Source organism: Phalacrocorax aristotelis, unplaced genomic scaffold (assembly GCF_949628215.1).
Source record: "Phalacrocorax aristotelis unplaced genomic scaffold, bGulAri2.1 scaffold_310, whole genome shotgun sequence".
Taxonomy (NCBI): Eukaryota; Metazoa; Chordata; class Aves; order Suliformes; family Phalacrocoracidae; genus Phalacrocorax; species Phalacrocorax aristotelis.
This window is the reverse complement of record NW_027441102.1, coordinates 12,501-21,110: the sequence shown is the minus strand read 5'-3', so window position 1 is coordinate 21,110 and position 8,610 is coordinate 12,501.

Below are 8,610 nucleotides of genomic sequence, written 5' to 3'. Positions count from 1 at the left end.
CCACGGGGAGGTGGTCCCACCACGGGGAGATGGTCCCACCACGGGGAGGTGGTCCCACCACGGGGAGATGGTCCAACTTGGACCTTCCGCCTGATCCTGGGTCCCTTCCACCCCCAGAGCCCCCTCCCGGCGTTACCTGGGCTGTGCAAGGTGACATCATGGGTTTTGTTGGTGATCTCAATGTCCACGCTCCGCTCCATGCCTTCCCACCCTAGTGACCGAAAGCTCGGTCAACCGGCGACCAACCCAACAGCGGCAAGGCTCGACCCCGGCGCCGGGCGGCGGGAACGGGGCCCACAACGACCCCGCCGGGGTCCCTCAGCTCTCGTGAGCGCGGGGCTGACGCCGTTGGGTGTTGACCCGAGCGAAGGCGGGAGCGTTGACCGGGCGCTCAAGGGAGCGGGACTAACTGGGGCTTGGTGCGTCAGCCGGGGGTGGGGGGGTGGGGGGGTGGGGGTGGCAGCAGTTTCCGCTGCTGTTTCTGCAGTGGGTTTCACAGATGGTTCCGCAGGAGTTTGTGATGCTGTAAAAACTGGTTAAAGAAAAAGAAACCCAACTTTCTAAGACTCGGTTTTAGGGGTTTGTTGTGGTTTAGCGGCAGCTCAGCCCCACCCAGTCGCTCGCTCACTCCCCCACCGGTAGATGGGGGAGAGAATCAGAAGGGTAACGCTCGTGGGTTGGGATAAGAACAGTTTAATAATTAAAATTAAAAGAAACAACAGTAGAAATGCAATGGAAAGGAGAACCACGAGAGGCGCAAAGCCCCGGGGGAGGGGGAAAGGGGTGGGAAGGGGGAACGAACCGCCGGAACGAACCGCACGCGCCGCAGCCGCTCGCCGCCCGCCGACCCGACGCCGCGCCGCCCCCGCGCTGCCACTGCCCCCCCCTCAATATACTGGTCATGGTGTCACATGGTATGGAATGAACCTGCCATTGGCCAGTCGGGGTCAGCCGCCCCCACCATGGCCCTGCCCCTCCCAGCCCCCCCTGCCACGCCACGCGGCAGAGCGCGGGAAGCTGGAAAGGTAGCCAACCCCCACAGTGAGGAGAATTAACCCCTTCTCAGCCAAAACCAGCACATTCTCCACCCCTTATTCCATACCACTTACACCATGCCCAGGTCCCATACGATGCCATACAACCGTACCAACCACCTCCCCTCCCCTTCCCATCCTTTAACATAATACACAGACATCATTCCCTTAGTTCATGGATCTTCCCTGTAAAATGTCCATTAAAATGTCCATTGAGTTCACGCAGTCCATGACTCTGGGCTCCATCTGTTGTATCAGTCTTTCCGGGTGGGAGAGACGGTGTGTGGCGTTGGGTTGCTGCATACCGAGTCAGTCATCGTTCCATCACTGCTGCACGGCTTGTTTCATAGTTGATCTTCCATGGCTTGGGAGGCTCGTACTCTGATATCGTGGATACAACACAGAGGTGACACACAGTATTATATAGCAGTTCACATTGTGCCATTCAGTTCATTGCCTGTTTTCACCCAAAATCAAACCCCCTTGAGGCACACGTTGGACTTCTCCGTCCTCCCGCATCACCCACCAAGTGCACCCAGGTCCTCGAGCAAAAGCAATCCCACGAATGGCTTTGCCTTTGCCTGAGGCAGGGAGGACCCAGACTGTGTTGCCCAGCGTACTTTTTGCGTGCGCTACAGGGCCTCCATCCCCTCCCACAGGATGTAGGATTTCTGACTGGGCAGGGCCAGCTCGCCTGGCAGATCCCCTCCTGTTGACTAACCACGTGGCTTTTGCCAAATGTGTATCCCAGGGCCTGAATGTCCCACCCCCCATTGCTCTCAGCGTAGTTTTTAACAGTCCATTGTACCGCTCCATTTTCCCAGAGGCTGGTGCGTGACAGGGGGTGTGATACACCCACTCAACGCCACGCTCTTTGGCCCAGGTGTCTATGAGGTTGTTTCGGAAATGAGTCCCGCTGCCTGACTCAGTTCTCTCTGGGGTGCCATGTCGCCACAGGACCTGTTTTTCCAGACCCAGGAGAGCGTTCCGGGCAGCGGCGTGGGGGACAGGAGATGTTTCCAGCCAGTCAGTCAATGTTTCTACCATTGTAAGCACATGGCGCTTGCCTTGGCGGGTCTGTGGGAGTGTGATATAGTCAATGTGCCAGGCCTCCCCATATTTATATTTCAGCCATCGTCCCCCACACCACAGAGGCTTTACCCGCTTCGCTTGCTTGATTGCAGCGCACGTGTCACATTCGTGGATAGCCTGTGCAATAACATCCATGGTCAAGTCCACCCCTCGATCACGAGCCCACTGTATGTTGCATCTCTCCCTTGATGGCCTGAGGTGTCATGGGCCCACCGAGCTAGAAATAGTTCACCCTTTTGCTGCCAGTCCAGATCCACCTCAGCCGCTTCAATCTTGGCAGCCTGATCCACCTGCTGGTTGTTTCGATGCTCTTCAGTGGCCCGACTCTTGGGGACGTGAGCATCCACATGCCGTACCTTTACAACCAGGTTCTCTTCCTGGGCACCAATATCTTGCCCCAGTGCGGCAGCCCACATGGGTTTGCCTCGGCGCTGCCAGTTCTGCTTCCACTGCTGCAGCCAGCCCCACGGGGCATTTGCCACCATCCACGAGTCAGTACAGAGATAGAGCACTGGCCACTTTTCCCGTTCAGCGATGTCTAAGGCCAGCTGGATGGCCTTTACCTCTGCAAAGTGGCTCCGTTCACCTTCTCCTTCAGCAGGTTCTGCGACTTGTCGTGTAGGACTCCATACAGCAGCCTTCCATCTCCGGTGCTTTCCCACAAGGCGACAGGACCCATCAGTAAACAGGGCATACTGCTTCTCATTTTCTGGCAGTTTGTTATACAGTGGGGCTTCTTCAGCACGTGTCACCTCCTCCTCTGGTGATATTCCAAAGTCTTTGCCTTCTGGCCAGTCCATGGTCACTTCCAAGATTCCTGGGCGACTGGGGTTTCCTACTCGAGCCCGCTGGGTGATCAGTGCAACCCATTTACTCCACGTAGCATCAGTTGCAGAGTGTGTAGAGGGGATGTTTCCTTTGAACATCCAGCCCAGCACTGGCAGTCGGGGTGCCAGGAGCAACTGTGCTTCAGTACCAACCACTTCTGAAGCAGCTCGAACCCCTTCATATGCTGCCAATATCTCTTTTTCAGTTGGAGTATAGCGGGCTTCAGACCCTCTGTATCCCCGACTCCAAAACCCTAGAGGTCGACCCCGGGTCTCCCCAGGTGCTTTCTGCCAGAGGCTCCAGGTAGGGCCATTCTCCCCGGCTGCGGTGTAGAGCACATTTTTTACATCTTGTCCTGCCCGGACTGGCCCAAGAGCTACTGCATGGACTATTTCTCGTTTAATCTGTTCAAAGGCTTGTTGTTGTTCGGGGCCCCATTTGAAATCATTCTTTTTCCGGGTCACTTGATAGAGAGGGCTCACGATCAGACTGTAATTGGGAATATGCATTCTCCAAAAACCCACAACGCCCAAGAAAGCTTGTGTTTCCTTTTTGCTGGTTGGTGGAGACATGGCTGCTATTTTGTTGATCACATCCATTGGAATCTGACGACGACCGTCTTGCCATTTGATTCCTAAGAACTGGATTTCTCGTGCAGGTCCCTTCACCTTACTTTGTTTTATGGCAAAACCAGCCTTCAGAAGGATTTGAACTATTTTCTCACCTTTCTCAAAAACTTCTTCTGCTGTGCTGCCCCACACAATGATGTCATCAATGTATTGAAGGTGTTCTGGAGGTTCTCCCTGTTCCAGTACAGTCTGAATCAGTCCATGGCAAATGGTAGGGCTGTGTTTCCACCCCTGGGGCAGTCGATTCCAGGTGTACTGGACGCCCCTCCATGTGAAAGCAAACTGTGGCCTGCACTCTGCTGCCAGAGGGATTGAGAAGAATGCATTAGCGATATCAATTGTGGCATACCACTTGGCCGCCTTTGACTCCAGTTCGTATTGAAGTTCTAGCATGTCTGGCACAGCAGCACTCAACGGTGGAGTGACTTCATTCAGGCCACGATAGTCTACTGTTAGTCTCCACTCTCCATTAGACTTCCGGACTGGCCATATGGGACTGTTAAAGGGTGAGTGGGTCTTACTGATGACTCCTTGGCTCCTCAGTTGGTGAATGAGTTTATGGATGGGGATCAGAGAGTCTCTGTTGGTGCGATATTGCCCCCGGTGCACTGCTGTGGTGGTGATCGGCACCTGTTGTCCTTTGACCTTCAGCAACCCCACCACAGAAGGGTCCTTCGAGAGACCGGGCAAGGTAGACAGCTGTTCAGTTTCCTCCGTCTCCAAGGCAGCTACACCAAAAGCCCACTTGTAACCTTTTGGGTCCTTGAAATACCCTCTCCTGAGATGGTCTATGCCAAGGATGCACGGAGCCTCTGGGCCAGTCACAATGGGGTGCTTCTGCCACTCATTCCCAGTGAGGCTCACTTCGGCCTCCAATACAGTTAGCTCTTGAGATCCCCCTGTCACTCCAGCAATGCTGATGGGTTCTGCCCCTATATAGTTTGATGGCATTAAGGTGCACTGTGCGCCGGTGTCCACTAAAGCTCTATACTCCTGTGGGTCGGACGTGCCAGGCCATCGGATCCACACAGTCCAGTAAGCCCGGTTATCCCTTTCCTCCACCCGGCTGGAGGCAGGGCCCCTCTAGTCCTGATCATGGCAGTCACAACTCACTTCCTGTAAATGTGAATCAGGAGTCCCTCTATTACACTTAGAAATAAAATCTGCGCTTCTACTCCTCTGTCTGGGGACTTGCTCGCTGGAAACTGGAGCAGCAGCTTTCCTGGAAGAGCCTCCCTGAGTGACTGTTCTTCCTTGCAGTTCATGTACTCGTGCCTGTAGGGTCGAAGTAGGCTTGCCATCCCACCTCATCATGTCCTCTCCGTGGTCACGCAGGTAGAACCATAGGGTGGCCCGTGGTGTGTATCCCCTTCTTTGAGCCAAAGGACGCTTATTCCTAACAGCTGAGACACTGCTCTGTCGAGGTGGGGAGTAGGACAGATCTTCTTTGAGTTGCTGGACCTCTTGGGATAGTTTCTCCACAGCAGAGACAAGCGAGGAAGAGATATTTGTGTCATAATCCCGGAGTCTATCTATCACCTCTGCCACCGTTGGTGTCTCGTCATCTTTCCAGGACATCACTGCCAATGAGTTTGCATGCGAAGATGGTGCGCTCCGTACAAACTTCCGCCACATGGGTCGTGTGCACTCGGCTTCATCTGGATCTTTGGATGACCGTTGATCATCCAGGTCACCATAAATCACCTCAAACACAGCTAATTCCCTGAGATACTGGATGCCTTTCTCCATAGTTGTCCATTTTCCTGGGCGATATGTAACATCTTCTTTAAAGGGATACCTTTCCTTCACTCCAGACAGGAGTCGCCTCCAGAGGCTGAGGGCTTGTGTTTTTTTTCCAATTGCTTTGTCAACGCCCCCTTCCCCAGAAAGGGATCCCAATTGTTTGGCTTCTTTTCCCTCTAGTTCCAGGCTACTGGCCCCATTATCCCAGCATCGGAGCAGCCAGGTGGCAATGTGCTCACCTGAACGACGGCTATAATCTTTTCGCATATCTCGCAACTCGCTTAAGGACAGGGATCGGGTGGTCTCTATTTCATTTATTACTTCTCCCTCCTCTCCCCGCGATGGCCCTGGTTCTTCATCATCCCGTTCTAAACGAGTTGATGTCCGCTTCCAATATTTCGTCTTGTGTATGGGGGCAACTGATACCGGTACGGGTTTATTTTCTGAGCTAGCTCCGGTACTTGTTGTGGGGGTTTGAGCGGCTGCAGTGCCTGTTGTCAGGGCTGGATTGCCTACAGTGCCAGTCACTTTGCATTTCAATCCAGAGACATTCTCTTCCCCCTGGGGGCACTGAATACTGTTGAGCAGGGCTCGGTATGCATGGGCCAGACCCCAGCACGTTGCAGTTATCTGTGTCTCTCTGGAGTTCCCAGCGTAACAACATACTTTCTCCAAATATTCTACTAGTTTTTTAGGATTCTGCACTTGCTCGGGGGTGAAACTCCAAAACACTGGGGCTGCCCACTGCCCTAGGTATTTGCCCATGCTATCCCACATGCCCTGCCACTCGTAACTATCAAGCCTCGGGGCAGATTTCTGGGTGATATTCTTAAGTTGCCTAGTCAAAACCAAAACAACATGCCCAAAAACTAACAATGACTGCACCTTAACCACCCAAGGATGTTCAAGACACAAAAACGTTGTTGTAACAAAGGCACAGACATCATAGAACAAAGTTGCAAAGGTATTATTCTGTATTTCCTCCATATAAAATCTCTCAGAGGAGGAGGTATAATTGCTAATTGCCTCAACAAGGTGGTATCCGAAGTACAGTAACGGTTTCAGCAAAAACCCCAAATACCAGATAAAGCTGAAAACGAGTGTTTGTATAACAAATCTCGTAGGCAAAACATTACTAATCACAGCAGAACACAGCAGACTCAACAAACCAACACCGATTTTTAACACCAACTGCAAAAAGGACAACATGGTGCTGGGACCAGCAGCTGTTGTTATCTCCAACCCTCGTGCCCCACGTTGGGCGCCAAAAAGACTGTCGTGGTTTAGCGGCAGCTCAGCCCCACACAGCCGCTCGCTCACTCCCCCACCGGCAGATGGGGGAGAGAATCAGAAGGGGAACGCTCGTGGGGCGGGACAAGAACAGCTCAATAACTAAAATTAAAAGAAACAACAACAGAAATGCCATGTACAGGAGAACAACGAGAGGCGCAAAGCCCCGGGGGAGGGGGGAACGGAGGGCACAGGGGGAACGAACCGCCGGAACGAACCGCACGCGCCGCAGCCGCTCGCCGCCCGCCGACCCGGCGCCGCGCCGCTCCCGAGCCGCCACCTGCCCCCCCTCACCATACTGGTCATGGTGTCACGTGGCATGGAATGAACCTGCCATTGGCCAGCCGGGGTCAGCCGCCCCCACCATGGCCCCCCCCTCCCAGCCCCCCCCCCGCCACCCGGCAGAGCGCGTGAAGCATGCCATGCAGCAATCCCGCGTTTGAACTACATTCACTGCATCCATGAATGAAGAAGTATCTGAAAAAGTGTATGGAAATATTTCACGGGAGCTGCTCTGTTCTGTTTGTTTACAGACGTGGCTGGAGGCAATGGACATCCAGCTTTCCTGCTGGCTTCCAGGGCTGACGCGCAGGGAGATCGCAGCATGGGTACGTCGTGGCTTTTGACTTCCTTTGAGAGCTGCCAGCTCAAAGCCCAAGTGTGAGCGAGGCATCTCCTGCGGGTGTGAGAGCACAGACCTGCGTGTGCGTGCCGTGTCATTAGGCGATCCCCACCTATGCTCCCCTATTCGGTTATGATGGCGGATACCCCAGCGTAGGATGAAAACTTCTCATGGCTGTTTGGCTGCAGATGTGGCTCCGACTCCTCGGCTGGGTCCTGCGCTGGAGCTCACCTGGCACCCCAGGGGTGAGTCGTCAGTCTTGGCTGACTTCACAGACTCCTGAGTGCCAGCCCCTGCTGCGGGGCCCCCCGCGCTGGCCCGTTTCACCCAAAAATAAGGCTAGAAATCAGTCCGTTAGTGATTCCGTTAATTTTTATTATTTATATTTATATTTATATCTGTATATACGCAGAGAGACGCAGATGTGTCTATACAGGGACCGTGTGGCCACCAAGGGCGGGGCTCGGCCTCGCCGGCTTCACGCCCCCCCCCCTCGCCTTCGACGCCCAAACACCCGCCTACTGAAACCCTGGCCCACCCTGGCCACCGCTCCTCAGAGAGACCACCCGCCCCCCAACCGCCCCCCCGCCCAACCGCCCGCCTGTCTGCCCCCCAACTGCCCCCCCGCCCACCCACCTGCCTGTCTGCCCCCCAACTGCCCCTCCACCCACCCACCCACCTGCCCAACCACCCCCCCAACTGCCCCGCACCCACCCGCCCACCAACCCACCCAACTGCCCAACCACCCACCCACCCACAGATCCACCCACCCGCCTGCCAGACCCCCGCCCGCCCACCCCCCTGCCCAACCACCCAACTGCCCACCCACCCATGCACCCACCCCCCTGCCCACCCACCCTCCCCCCCCACCCACGCCCCCGCCCGCCCTGAGTTTCCTTTCTCCAGTTATTCCCTGCCCTTTCCCGGCACTCCCGGGCGGCCTTTCCCGGAATCGGGTCGGGTCCCGTCGGGTCGGGTCCCGTCGGGTCGGGTCCCCATCGGGTCGGGTCCCCATCAGGTCGGGTCCCATCAGGTCGGGTCCCATCGGGTCGGGTCCCATCGGGTCGGGTCCCCATCGGGTCGGGTCCCCATCAGGTCGGGTCCCGTCAGGTCAGGTCCCCATCGGGTCGGGTCCCATCGGGTCGGGTCCCATCGGGTCGGGTCCCATCGGGTCGGGTCCCCATCGGGTCGGGTCCCCATCAGGTCGGGTCCCATCAGGTCGGGTCCCATCAGGTCGGGTCCCATCGGGTCGGGTCCCATCGGGTCGGGTCCCCATCGGGTCGGGTCCCCATCAGGTCGGGTCCCGTCAGGTCAGGTCCCCATCGGGTCGGGTCCCCATCGGGTCGGGTCCCCATCGGGTCGGGTCCCGTCG